Source organism: Armigeres subalbatus, chromosome 3 (assembly GCF_024139115.2).
Source record: "Armigeres subalbatus isolate Guangzhou_Male chromosome 3, GZ_Asu_2, whole genome shotgun sequence".
NCBI classification, from domain to species: Eukaryota; Metazoa; Arthropoda; class Insecta; order Diptera; family Culicidae; genus Armigeres; species Armigeres subalbatus.
In genome coordinates, this window is record NC_085141.1 from 167677261 (window position 1) to 167692491 (window position 15231).

Sequence of the window (15231 nt, forward strand, 5' to 3'; positions counted from 1 at the left end):
AGACATTCATAAAACGTGTCCTTCACGTCGTCGGATTTATCGTTTGTCGGTGCGTAAACGTTGATTAGGCTGTAATTGAAGAATTTGCCCCGTATCCTCAACACACAGATTTGTTCGCTAATGGGTTTCCACCGCATCACTCGCTTCATCTGCTTGCCCATCACTACGAAACCAACTCCATGCTCTGCTTTTTCACCGCCGCTGTGATAGATGTTATACTTGAATGCAGTATTGGTCGTGGGGTCCACGGCTCAGAATTCACGTTCTCCGGATCTAGGCCATCGGACTTCTTGAATAGCAGCCACGTTCACTCCAATCTTCTGCAGTTCACGAGCCAGAAGGCTCACTCGTCCAGGTTCATTTAGGGTCCTGACATTCCAGGTACCGAGTTTCCAATCATAGTCCTTATTTCGTTGCCGGGTCGGTTGCCAAAAATAACGTTCTCTTTTTCTTCTACCTCCATTTTTCGTGGTATTTGAGAGGCTTCAGTAAGCTACCTTACCGGGGTCGCGTTACCTACATCGCGATGATAGGGCTGCCACCTTAGGTATAGCTGACGCGGTACAGCATTTCGTTAATCAGCCGCTGGGTACCAGGCAGACGGTGTTTGAGCCGCACCTCCTGATGAACAGACGCTCGAGGCGTACCTTCTCACTCTAGCTGATGTCAGAAGGACAACAGTGCCCAGGCTGCACTACCAGCTAAGTAAACAACCCTTAGCTGGCGGTCTTTTGTCATCGGACGACCCGTGGAAGCGTGAGATAGGGACTTGTGGGGACCAGAGCTCTGTTGGGCGCTCCTTCCTTGATGTCAACCCACCATTTTGCAGCCCAGGTTTGAGGTTTGCACACTATCGCCATCTGGTTACCGATTGACCACACACAGGACATTTAGCATTGGGCGATAAATTTCGAGACGATATGAATTATTGCATTTTGTTCTAAGTAAGACGTCTCTTTCTCTGTGGCCTTTAGTAAAAGGGTAGCATTACTTTCATCCGTTACCACAGATATTGATTTGGTACTAATCACTATCTCTTAGATGGAAGCAAGGCACTCTTCAACAGATGAGATCTGCCCTGACAACGTCCTTGCAAATGCTGGGGACACCTATATAGGAAAGATGTAGAGAACTCTACTCTCATGGTAGAACGTGAAACACAATACAAAGTAGGAAAGGGACGAGCCTGGGATTGAACCCACGATCTCCTGCCTATCGCTTCTTCCTTATAAGTCAGAAGCAATAGCCACTAGACCACCGAGCTCGTCTTGGTAAAATTCTATGAGTATTTCTGCGGAAATTCATATTGGTATTCTTTCAAAAATCCATTCCAAATGATTTCCTATGGGAATTTCAGGGAAAAATGTCAAAGAGCTTCCTAGAGCAGCGGTTCTCAACCTTTTTCTTGAGAGGTACCCCTTCGAACTTTTGCATTAATTGAGGTACCCCCTCTCGAAAGAAGGCTTCCAATCCTCTTGAAAAAATAATTCCGAGCCCTTTGAAGGGAAGCTCCTTTTAGCTTTTGAATCCCTTTAAAGTAGATTTCCGCGCCTCTTGAATAAAGGCTTCTGAGCTTCTTGTAGATGACTTCCGAGCCACTTAAAAGGAGGCTTCCTTTGCATCTTGAAAGGACGCTTCTGAGCCTCTCGTAAGCAGGCTTCCAATCCTATTGAAAAAATAATTCCGAGCCCTTTGAAGGGAACCTCCTTTCAGCTTTTGAATCCTTTTAAAGTAGGTTTCCGCACTTCTTGATTGAAGGCTTCTGAGCCTCTTGTAGATAGGCTTCCGAGCCTCTTCAAGGCGGTTTTCGAGCCACTTAAAAGAAGGCTTCCTTTGCATCTTAAAAGGACGCTTCTGAGCCTCTTGATTGTATGCTTCCAAGCCACTTGAAAGAAGAATTCCAAGCTTCTTGAAGCAAGGCTTCCGAGCCTCTTGAAAGGAGGCTTCCAAACCACTTGAAAGTAGATTTACGAGCTTCTTAAAAGCTGGCTTCCGAGCCTGCTTAGGCTTACCAACTTCTTGAAAGGAGGCAACCTAACTACTTGAAAGGAGGCTTCCGAACCTCTTGAAAGATGCTTCTTAAAAGCAGGCTTCCGAGTCTGCTTAGGCTTACGAGCTTCTTGAACCTAACTACTTGAAAGTAGCCTTCCGAGCCTCTTGGAAAAAGGCTTCAGAGCCTCTTGAAAGTAGGCTTTTGAGCCTCTTAAAAGTAGGCTTTTGAGCCTCTTGAAAGCTGGTTTTTGAGCCTCTTGAAAGGAGCCTTCCGAGTCTCTTGGAAAGTGGCTTCGGGGCCTCTTGGAAGGAGGCTTTTAAATCTCTTGGAAGGAGGCTTTTGAGCCTCTTGAAAGGAGGCTTCTGAGCCTCTTGAAAGGATCTTGAAGGTAGGATTCCGAACCTCTTGAAAGGAGTCTTTTGAGTCTCTAGAAAAGAAGGCTTTTGAGCCTATAGAAAAGAAGGATTTTGAGCTTCTTGAAAGGAGGCTTCCGAGCCTCTTGAAAGAAGGCTTCCCTGCCTCTTGAAAGGATGCTTCCGAGCCTCTTGGAGGGAGGCTTTTGAGCCTCTTGAAAGGATCATGAAAGGAGGCTTCCGATCCTCTTGAATGGAGGCTTCCGAATCTCTTGAAAGGAAGCCTTTGAGCTGCTTGGAAGAAGGCTTCCGAGAAGCGTAGAAGGATGCTTCTAATCCTATTGCAACAAAGCAAACGAGCTTCAGCGAAAAAAGAAATTTTTGTTCATTCGACGTTTTGTTCGTTTGATCTTTTGTTCCGCAGCCCTCCATTAGGGTGGCTCAAAAAACACTTTTTCAAATTTTTTGATGGGCCGCACACTTATTCGGCTCTATTTGATGGGCAAGCTCTAATCTTCTCTGAAATTTTGTCAAGAGCATCAGGGCATCAAATAGAACCGAATAAGAGAGTGGCCCATCAAAAAAAATTGAAAAAAGTTTTTCCCATACTAATTTGAGCCACCCTACCCTCCATACATTGTGCTGGTTGTAGAAGGCAGGATTCAATTGGGATTTTTTGATAGCATTGCATATTATGTACAATATAAATTTTTGAAATAAAAAATACACAATTATCAAAAAAAATTCAATGAGTTTTGATTGGAATTGTAATACGTCCGTCATTACCCATTTTTGTCCGAAGTACCCCCTAGGTGCAGCGAAGGTACCCCCAGGGGTACATGTACCCCAGGTTAAGAACCGCTGCCCTAGAGGAATTTCTGAGGAATTTCCAAAGTAATTTAAAAAAAAAATCCGGAAGAATGTCTAAAAGAATCTTCCGAAGGTATTCCTAAATTAATTTCCGATGAAATTTCCAAGCAAACTTCCAAAGCCTAAAAAAATTCCGAAAGAATCCGTAAATGAATTTCAGAAGGAATTTTTAAAGAATCTTTGGGGAAATTGTAGAACAATTTTTGAAAGAACTTTTATAACATTTTCTGTAGCTATTTCAAAAGAATTTGGCAAAGAATTTTCGGAAGGTATATCCAAAAGAAATTTCGAAAGAATTTCTGAAGGACTTTACGAAGCAATTCCAAAGGAGAAGGAAGATTTCTTGGAGGAAGTTCTTAAATAATTCCTGGGGTAAGTTTTGTAGTAGGTCTTAGAAAAATTTCTTTGTATCTAATTTCTTGAGAAATTTCCTAAAGCTTTTTCGACTGACTTTCCGAAGAAATCCCTAGATAAATTTACTAACGAAGTTTCGACGGAATGCCCAAAGGAATGCTTGGAGATATCTCAGATTGTCGGCTGTTTCTTCAGGAGTTGTTTCGGAAATTCGGATATTCTTTTAGGGACTTGTTCAGGAATTCTTAAGGAATTTCCTAGAACTTCGTACTCAAACTTTGCAAGGAATTCCAAAAGAATTCTTAGAAGAATTTCTGAAGGTATTTTTCGAAAAATACCTTAACGAAGGTTTTACTATACAAATTTCTGAAGGAATACGTGGAGAAAATTTCCATCTAATTCCTGAGGGAAATAACAAGACATGTTCGAAAGAATTTCCGAAATACATTCCGGACGAAACTCCAAATGATTTTCTGGAGAAAATTACGAAAGATTACTGGAAAAAAATCCAAGTAATTCCTGGAGAAATCTAGGAATTACGTAATAATCTAATAATAATCTAGAAATACCATTTGGCGTTCCCTCTGAAATTATATTGGGAATTTCTTTCTAAATGCCTTCGAGAATTCCTCCTAAAATTCTTTTGTAGATTCCTTGGGAAATTCTTTAAGGAGTTCTTTAAGGAAGTCTATTAAAAATTCCTTTAGAAACTCTTTAAACAATTCTTTTAGAAATTATTTTCGGAAATTCTTCAGGTTCTCTTTTGGTAATCCATTCAAACATTCATCTGGAATCCCCTGCAGAAAACGCTGTATGAATTTCTTTAAAAACTCCTCAAAAAATTCATTCGAAAACTACTCCAGAACTTTTTTCCCTAAGTCTATATAATAAAAATGAAATAGTCTGTGTTCGTATCCGCATAACTCGAAAACAGCTGGATGGATTTTCTTCATTACTTCAGCAGATATGTTCATTGTCGTTTCCGACGGGTTTATATGATATTTCCTCATGTGAAAATTACGAATAAGGTTGAGTAAATTGTGAAATACTAAAATTAAGATTCGTATGGAAATTTCAAGCATATTCGCTTACTATGCAGGACAACGTCTGTCGGGTCGACTACTAATCTATAAATTTCTTTTGTTACTAATTTTATTTTTGAAACAATTCCTAAAATAAACACTGAAAGATTTTTAGCTTTCTAATTGTTGAAAAAAATCGAGTGTATTACTGAAAGATTTTTGGAAAGAACTCATAGAGGCATTTTCGAAGAAACTCCTGCAGGAAGTTCTGAAAGAGTTCTCAGAGAATGCTTAAGGGGCCGTACACTAATTACGTAAGCTTTTTTCTGGGTTTTTCAACCCCCCTCCCCCATGTAAGATTTTTTCCATATAAATCATTTTTTATTTATATGGGACGTAAGAAAAAGGCTGATCGCCCGAACCCCGTCCCCCCCGTGTGCTTACGAAATTAGTGTACGACCACTAAGGCAATTGCTGGAAGAAATTCTGAACAAATTCTTTACGGAAATTTTGAAGGAATTCCTTATGCAATACCTTGAAGATTTCATTTAAGGAATTCATGGAATAATTGCCAAAGAAATTTCAAAAGGATTAATTATCGAAGAAGTTATCGAAAAAAAATCCAAAGGTATTGCTTTAAAAAGTATTTAAAAAATTCAAGACAATAAAATATAATTAAAATTTCGTAATGTTTGTAACTGCCTGACTTTCAACTAAATAATTTTACTAAATACTAAAAAGCGAGACGACAGCATTCCATCTCTGAGTTACAGTGGGAGTTAATAAGAAAAGAAAAAGCATTGATGATGCGCGCAACATATCAATTAGTTAATACCCGGGATGAATAAAAATGGAAAAGCATTCACAGTAGGAATTTATTTATTTAGCTTGAATTTAATTTTTTTATTGCGATTAGTCATCGGCGTGGCAAAACTATGATCGGCGGCGTGCTGACCCAAAATCGTCGGCGGCGGCGGCATGAGTAAAACCACCAGCGGCGCGCAGGTCTAAGAATCATTCTTTCGGGAAGTAATTTATTTCATAGATAGATTGGAAACATTAATTATAATTATTAAAAATGATGTCCATGTGAAGCGACGAACTTCTTCTTCTTATTGGCATTACAGGGTGTTCAATAAGTTCGAATACAAAATGTTTGATCATTGTGTTTGTGAGCCCAATGTACATATTCTGTATAAGTATTGGTGTCAGCGTTAGCGGTATATATACGCTAACGGATGTGTGTGGTGTTGACATTCTGTCACTTGTTGTTTGTTTATTACGCGCGGTGAAAATGGATTGGGACATTGTAAACAGCATTTTTTGAAGGTCAAAATCATTGCGGTGTACTACAAAACTGAGATTTTGGGGAAGATTGATACCAGTGGCCCGGTGATAAGACGGAGATCAGCCCTACATGTTCCAATAGGACGATAACCCTTTATACACGGAAAATGCGATTTAAGCCTTATATGGGGACAATTTAACCGACTTTTTGGACAAAACTTTGCGACCTCCCAGCTTCCCGGATTTGAACCCAATTAATTTTCTTGTTTGGTCCTTTATTATGTTAAAGCTGTACGAATACAAGGTCAGTAACTTGGACCAGTTCAAGACGTAATTCTCAAAATCTGGAACGAAATGCCCATGCAGACCGTGCGTGCCGCTTGCGATGGATTTCAGAAACGTTTGAAGCTCGTGAAGAAGTACAAAATAAAGGTCATTCCAGAAGAAATGTTACAAACGTTCCTTATAAACAATACTTTCAATGAAATGTAACCGGGAAAAGAAATAATTTAATTACAATTTTTAAACATTTTTTGAAAGTGTATTCGAACTTATTGAACACCCTGTACATCCCCACACTGGGACAGAGCCGCCTCGCAGCTTAGTGTTCATTAAGCACTTCCACAGTTATTAACTGCGAGGTTTCTAAGCGAAGTTACCATTTTTGCATTCGTATATCATGAGGCTAACACGATGATACTTTTATGCCCAGGGAAGTCGAGACAATTTCCAATCCGAAAATTGCCCAGACCGGCACCAGGAATCGAACACAGCCACCCTCAGCATGGTCTTGCTTTGTAGCCGCGCGTCTTACCGCACGGCTAAGGAGGGCCCGACGAACTACTTATATTATATTGATTAAAGATTAAAGCGATTTTATTTTTCATTGTTCAACGGAAGTTTAATCTGAAATAACCTTTCGAGGTTTTCTAGCTGCAGAAAGTCTTGAGCTCCACTAATGTTGTCCTGAATCCTGATTTTGGTTATCTATTATTTCTTACAAACTTCACCAAAATTATCATTTTTTCTGATTTATAGTACTTTACGAATAAAGCAATTAAAACATCTCGGATTGTTTTTCCATCTGATGCAATAATTGACGTTCCCTAATGCAACCGAATTCAACATATTATCTCACCACAAGAGCGGCGCATTTGGTATCTTCATCGGTTAATTATGTCATGTTCAGCTGAAAACAAACATAATCCACGAGTAGAGTATCAACATTTAAGCATATCAAGGGTCCATAGCTATATGATGATTGATAAAAAACAATGCAGCGAATTGTACATGCACACGCAAAACACAATTTCCGAACTTGATATGAACGTGAATTCAATGTGAACTTGCGACAAACGAAAAAAAAATCATTACTCCCGCAATTTGTAACAGCACTCAAGAGCAAACTATGTACATATTATACATATAAAGTGTTACAAACTGTTTCAATAAATCAGAAGATGAAAAAACCAACCCGACAGCCGTGCATGTTTGATGTAAATGATAAATATCCAAAAGCCCCAGCCCGACCTGTCCAGCAGTGATTGCATGTGCAGATCCGTCTACCGCCAGCCAGACATTCGGGAAACTTGTTTTCGAATGATAAACTAGTTGCCACCCGTCGAGGAAAACATTCGTTATTCGGGAACAACAAGGGATTTGGGCGAGGGTTGCAAATGCGTTCAGTGCTGAGTAGTCTTTCTATTCCGTATGCGATTATATGTATATTAGCGACTTGTGTTTTTCTACTGAAATTCATTTTTGCATGCGAAACAAAAAATAGCGAGTGTGAGCACTTTCATCCGGATCAATAGTCACACTCACCAGTTCCATGAATCGATTTTCAGTAAAGTTCAGCCATTCTCTGCGCATTCCAAACTGACATTGATTGGAGGACAAACGGCAAATCCAAAACACGATGCATAATTCATCACTCACCGTCCATCCGTAACGCATAGGATTTTCTCTCCTGGGTCATTCCTGCTATGAACCCTATGAACGGAATTTCGTAGCACGGAAAGTTTTTTCTTAAGGGGATTCAGTTGACCCTAAATATCATTTTTGACCATATTTTCGGGTTCGCATTGACCACGTGGCGATATTTAAACAATTTGTACGAATCTTGAAAATTAAATTTGTTTACATATAAATTCATATCCTTGCAATTCCTCTCGTACATTTCTCAAATAGAGATTTCAATTTTCTTTCAAATCATAGCACTCTATGAATAAATAAACGTCAAGTAATATTATGTATGTATTAGGATCAGAAGTTTAGTAGATACTCAACATATCACATTGCTAGAGACTTGTTTTGAAAACTACAAGGTGAGAAGTGGTTAACAGTTAGACGAAGCTTACAGTTTGCATTGGCAGTCAAATGGTTAGACAAAACTAACGACATTACGTTCTGGACAATTTATATGATATACTAGCAGACCCGACGAACTTAGTTTCGCCTGAAATTGATTTATTCTCTGATTAGTTCTCGAGTTATGCCGAAATTTCTGTTTCATTTGTATGGGAGCCTACCTTTCCAGAAGGGGGAGGGGTTCCAAACCATCTTAAGAATCTTCCACGGCCCCAAAACCCTCTGCACACATTTTTTTACGCCGATCGGTTCAGTAGTTTCCGAGTCTATAACTCAGACAGAAATTCATTTTTATGTTTATAGATAGCTTATCAAATTATGTACTTATTTTTCAATATTGGTTATCGGCAGGTATTCCCGGCAGACTATTGCACTTATTAGCTGAATCATAAATTAGGTAGAATGAACACAAGATTTTGGAGTAGTTTTGGCAATCTATCTCTGGTTTTTTATTCTGTGCTGGAAATTGGAAGGGTCCAAATACCATCCATCGGGAATCGGGAATACCATCCATAAGTATAATAATTGATAAATTGTTGATAAACTTTTCAGGGTACTTTCAGATAAGTGTTAGTGGACCACTAAAACTGAAAATGTGAGTCTTAATAGTTCGCAAGTAAATATAATATCAAAAAAAGCTCCCTTCTTTCGATCAACAGCTACGCCATTGGAGGAAACCAGATCACGGATCAACAAATCTCGCGAATTCAAATTTCAGAGCCAACAAGCAAGCGCGAGGAAGAGACTGCATCGCGAGCATGAAAGCTCTTTGTGGATTTATTTGGCATTAGTTTTAGTGTCGTTTCCAGGATAGTCAACGATTCATTCACATCATGTAGCCACCGTTGCCGTATATATCCATGCCGTCAATCCAGTTTCGAATCAGTTGAAGCTCAAACTGTCACGTTCTACAAATGTTGAAATAGGAAAAAATGGCATGTTTCTGGTACCAACTAGCAGTGCGATTAAAAAACGGATATCCTGACATGGCCAAAAGCGTGTCACAAGTGACTTGCAGGCATCAATCGTTGTCTACTGAAAAGATTTTAACAAGAGCTAATGTTTTAGTAGAGTAAGTATAGTAGTGAATGTTCGTTTACTCTACTTTGTACAGTTTGCATATGTTATGTTGATTTCCATTTATAAAATTGCATATCTTTTGTAAAATTTTAAATATAAATGATGATGATCCGTGAGGCTTATGCAATTGCAATCAATCTCTTTAGAGCAAATTGAAACACAGCACTAGAAATAGGGTAACCAAACGCATTTGAACTACTTCAGACTCGGAAAGCCAATGTTGAAATGTGGATCAAGGAATTGACGTGAGATCAACTACTTCGTTGTGCGTGACACTACAAGACATAGCAATTGGAAAAGTTTCGTTTGATAGGTTGAAGAAAAACCTCTGCCAAAAATAGGCCATAACCTACCAGACCGGTCACTCCCATCCCTTTTGACAGAATTACATTTTATAATAATTAAAGTCGATTTGAAAGGATTTGCACGTTTATTTTGACATGCAATTATCTATATGTACCGAAAAATAGCATACAAGACAAATAAAACAAAGCTTTGTATCGTCCTGGAATAGAGATGCATCGAACTGACAGTAAGCTTCAGTTTCCAGTGCATCTCACCACCTCAGGGGAATGTTTGCTGAATTTGAATAAATCACAAATGAAACGTTTTCCATTTAGGAACGACAGCAGAGAAAAACTTTCAGCTCTGTCTATAGTTGCTTCAAGCGTAATTACGGAAGCATCCTACGTTAGATAATCTCCATTTGCTCGAAAATGCAATCCTCCGAGAGGACGAAATGGGGAGGAGCAGTAAGAGTGCTTTAGAAATAGTTTCAAGGCAATTGTGGGAATTGAAAATATAACAAATGTGATTGTTCAACAGATGACGTTTCCCCCGAAATATTTCCTCTGATATTGATGGGCACTTATGCAAAAACTTCTATCAAGAGATGGAACTTATTGTGCTTACCGGAAGCGAAGGCTGCATGGATTGGATGTTTTCCAAAGCTTCATTACTCGTAGATCTTCATTTGAAATTTATTCTTGGTATCAGGTTTTATGTAAGAAAATGATGGATTAAAAGCGACGGCCGTATATGATATAAATGCATTTAATATTCAGTATGACACAACTGATTGAAATGCATACCATTTTCGATATTGCCATCATCATCAAATTCCAACAACATCAATCAATATTGAAATGATAATGTAGGATTGAATTCATTACATCAACACAGTGGTCATACCCTGTACAATTATTAAATTTATTTCATGTCCGACAGCTTTTGGAAGGTACGAGGAAGGGAGGAACCTTGAAACGACAAAAAAGTCCTAAATGCAGTTATCCTATGGAGAATTTGAATTTTTTATGGAAAATGATAGCAAAGAATGTTCAGAGAAAGCAAAGAATATGAATGTTTGTAAAATATTTATCCAGTAGTGAATTTAGCACAAACTTTATATAATTAAAAAAAACGGATTAATCCACCTAGCAGTTATGGTGCCTTTCTCGTTACTTTCGAGTGAGTAATTTCTACGTACTTTTGAAATAAAAAATTTGTCCATAATTTTCAATACGAAACAATGGGACAAGATTCCACATCGAATGCAATTTGTTGCGAGCAAATCGGATAAGGATAAGAGCCTGAAACATGAGTGAGATTAGTTTGCGCACACACACACACAGACATCACTTCAATTCGTCGAGCTGATTCGATTGGTATATAACACTATGGGTCTGCGGGACTCCTATTTTTGGAGCGAACATATAGCCTTTACGTATACTTAGTATACGAGAAAAGCAGAAATACTGGAACTTATTTCTATGCTGTTTTGCTAATGAAACTGTTGAATCCATAACACCAACGTTTTTAAAGTATTATATGTTTTTGTTTAAGTCAAGTATGGAATTCATGGTTAAATGTACTTTTTTGTCTTTATTTGAGAGGTTTTCAGCCCTAGGCTGGCTCACTATCGACTTCGTTGGGTTTCGTAGCCAGGAGATCATTGCAGATTTCGTCTCCGCTCTTACGTGGTGCGGGCCGGCTTACGTCAATTCACACTGGGGAGTTGCTGTTGATATCGGATTTCGATCGCATGGTAGATGAGTCTCAGCATTCGGGATCCAATTGTGAGGCCATCGGGCTCGAACTGTAAAATGTAGACATCGGTTGATGAATACTTGCAAATCTATGCGATCTCTGCTAATACGCCCCAAGTCTCACTGGTGTAAAACATCACAGATTTTATGTTAGAGTTGAGTATTCGGGATTTAGTGCATGGCCTGAACCGATTTCCATGTTCTATGTCCGCCGCCCGAAGTTGGCTGGTTTTGGTTTTCGACTTTCTCCACTACCGTAGAGTTTTCCCGGCTACCAGTAGAGTTGAAGTTATTCACATCTAACGATTTGGTCTTGTTAACGTTGATAAGTGGGAGGGTACGACCAGGTCATTCAGTTTACTCTACATGGGCAACAGCAACAGAGATATAATACATCCACATTGCCTCACTCTAGCGATTCCATTGTGCACGACTCTGGATTTTGTCTAGACCTCTCTTGTTTCTAGGGACGCCCCACAGTTTTTCGTGATTCAAAAGATCGAAGGCTTTTCCACGGTCATTCATTTCCAAATATAGAGACTCTTGAAATTCATTAACCTGCTCCAAGATGATGCAAAGCATGACAATATGGTTCTCACATGATCATCCGGGCGGGATCCTGCCTGCTGCCGTCGGAGTATTGTCAGCCTTTCCCTATATCCGAATTAGGAAAAGTTGTCAAAACTTGAAGAAGTTGCACTAAGTGGTCGAGCCAACGTTTCAGTTGACCAGTAGGATCGGTGAGTGAGTGGCATGTCGCATCTTTCTCTGAAATCCACGGATTTGCCCTTGTTCCAACCAAGGGTCGTGAAATATCGATTTCAAATAGCGATCATCACCGGTTGTTGCGGCTTTCCTCCCAAAGTTGGCCGGAAAGTTTACCTACGTCCGCTTGTTCCGTCTGCAGAGCAGCGTTTCGCTTACTTCTCTAGACCCGCTATTAGTTGGCAGGACTAGTATTTGGCTCCTCTGGAAATGGATTAGCTGGAAATGGAGACGGGCCGGCCCTCTTGGGTCGGCAATTAACGAAGTGATGACGTCCTATTTGACTGTCATCAAATATTATATATTAACAATATAGCCCACTCTTGCTAAAATCAAGCGAACGCGACTGAAGCGCTTCAACGGATGGCGGTCGAACTACTCAATCACAGCAACGCGTGGAAGCAAATCGTTGCCTTTCCAATAACATGCGGAGGTGCATCGTTGCTTCCATACACCTTGGGTGCATCCATAACAACGGGTGGAGGCGCATTCTTGCCTACATAACAACCAAAACAAATTACAATATCAGACTTTATACCACGTTATATGGTTCTATTCAATGTATATTTTAAAAAGCATCCAATTACTGCATTTACATGGAGCATTTTCCGAGGCATTTTCATACATGAGAGTTGTGAGAAAGGCATTGAAAATGTACTGCATGTGTTAACAATAATTTTATGTCGCTTTTCATGCGTTTTCAGCTTGACGATATCCTACCATCTCAAGAATATCGTTTCCCGACGTATGTTTGCAAAGCGCCAAAGTCCTGTGAATTTCGCACAGAAAATAAAGAAAAAACTGGTTCCATTTGTAATGAATGGGGACTATAACCTGGGGAAAAAAAATCCCGATCTGAGAGGTCAAAATAGTTTTTTAAACAGCGTTTTTGTCCAGCATCAAAACGAATAACAGATGCATCATAAGCCATCTGCTTTCCATTATATCTGAAAAATAGTAGAATTTCCAAACAAGCAAAATGTACACGCAAAAAAAACGTTCCCGAATTCGTGAACCAGCAAAAATACACCGTGATTCAATTCATGGATTCGGGAACACCAGTCACGTTTTCCAGAACGTTCCAGAAAACTTGACTGTGTTCCCAAATCCGTGGCTATTGTTTACGAAAAAATACCCCATGAACTTGTTAGTTCACGAATTCATGAACGCTTTTTTGTGCGTGTAATAAAACAATTTGGCGTATTTTTGTAACATTTTATTATGTTTAACCTAGATTAAACGACGATACTCAACAAAACTTGTGTACTCGCTTTGCGCCATCAGTTCAAATAAAATCGGTTTGCTCACTTTCATAAGTACTATACATTAGATTCTCCGTTTATCTGGACTGCTCTTCAACATATCTGTCGAATGTTGCCTGTTCTTCATATGACCACATTCAGGACAACCGATGATGGCTTGAATGTGCTCTTGTGCGGAAGGCGGAATGTCTGTTCGGTAAGCATAAGTTAACATAAGAATTTGTTAAGAATGCATATCAAGAATTCGATTTCACTTTTTAAGTAGCATGCCGGTCACTTACCTTTTTGTTATCGTTTTCACCGTTCCTTCTATTCATTAATACCAAAATAGGAAGTGAAACTTTGAAATTGACGTTTGATTGTTGATTTATGAAACATCGAAAACGCAGAGCATACTTGATCATTTTTCAAAAAATGGTTTGACTTTGAGTCACAAGTTGGCGCTGCTGTCGTAGCAATTTGTTCACCAAAAGAAACTATGGAATATTGTAGAGTGGACTATCTTGTACTTTAATATTTTTGCTATCATCTTCTAATTGGCGAGATCCGACCATGCATTGCTTGGATTACGTGGTGGAAGGAGAGGCTCGGGCGACGAATCAAAATAGATTGACTAAAATATTCAGCTATGAAGAGATCGTTGAAGAACTTGAAACTCGGGTAGTGGACAATCTGGTAGATGGCGGCGTAGAAGATAAGTAGGCAACGAAGAATGCTTTTATTGAAACCGGCGAGAACAACTTGAGTGAGCTGTGCACTCAGCGAAAAGAATTGATTACAGATATAACCCAACGGAAGATAGAGAAGCGTAGAGAAGTTAAGTACGACTTCCGTCAACGGTATGTATCTCTGTAAGCAGAGGTCAGGCGCTGCTGGAAACAGGACTGGCGGGTATGAGTGGACCTCCTGACCTATGAAGAAAGGAAGAGATGTTCAGGACTGACTCTATGCTGCTTGTCCGATTGTTGTAGCAACGTTTATGCAATATTTTGCCCCACTCCGCATCATTCTGGAATTGCGCATCTCGACTCGAAACAAGCAAACCATCCCCAGTAACATTTTGGTTTTATAATGGTTTTAAGGCACTCTTGTAGTGTAAATAATGGTTTTCAAGAGCGTTAAAAAACTAAAAATGTTACTTGGGATGCTAACTATCATACGAAAGAGTTGTCAAAAAGAGATGCGCAATGAGGCCCCAAGAATAATTTTTCGATCCATAACTAAGCTAAAATTTAGCAATTAATTGGGAAATATGTTCCATTAACATGGTCAAGAAAAACAATACAATTCTTGCTATTTTCCTATGAAAATGACAAAAGATCCATAAATCTTTGGAAAATGATCCATAAAAAACTGTATTTTGATCCATAAAACTTCAAATTTGCGCATTTTTTTATCGTGATGATGATCCATAATTTCAGTTATATGAATCATAATTTTAGTCATGTGATCCATAATTCTGGCCATTTGATCCATTTGATTGTTCAAATGATCCATAGTTTTGGTGATATGATCCATAAATTTTGATAAATGATCCATAGATTTTATAAAATGTGTGGATCAATTAATATAGTTTCATTGGCCTTCTTTCCAAGCATTATGGATCACATTATCAAAATTATGGATCATATGACCAAAATTATGGATCATATGGCTGAAATTATGGATCATCATCAGGATATAAATTGCGCAAATTTGAAATTTTATGGATCAATATATAGTTTTCATGGATCATAAAAATATTCTTTATGGAATCTCTCGAACTATTTTATGGATTTATGGTAGCGTTTTATGGAACATTCAGATCTTATTTATGGATCGTTTTTCATT

General features: G+C 38.9%; 1 long non-coding RNA gene across 1 annotated transcript; it reads left to right on the plus strand.

The window, feature by feature from the left end:
* The first annotated feature begins 8137 nt into the window (after positions 1-8137).
* On the plus strand, positions 8138-9546 carry LOC134225096 (uncharacterized). Its single transcript, XR_009983162.1, has 3 exons — positions 8138-8206; positions 8802-8844; positions 8909-9546. It is a non-coding gene; the product is annotated as an uncharacterized LOC134225096 (long non-coding RNA).
* Positions 9547-15231: the final 5685 nt, after the last annotated feature.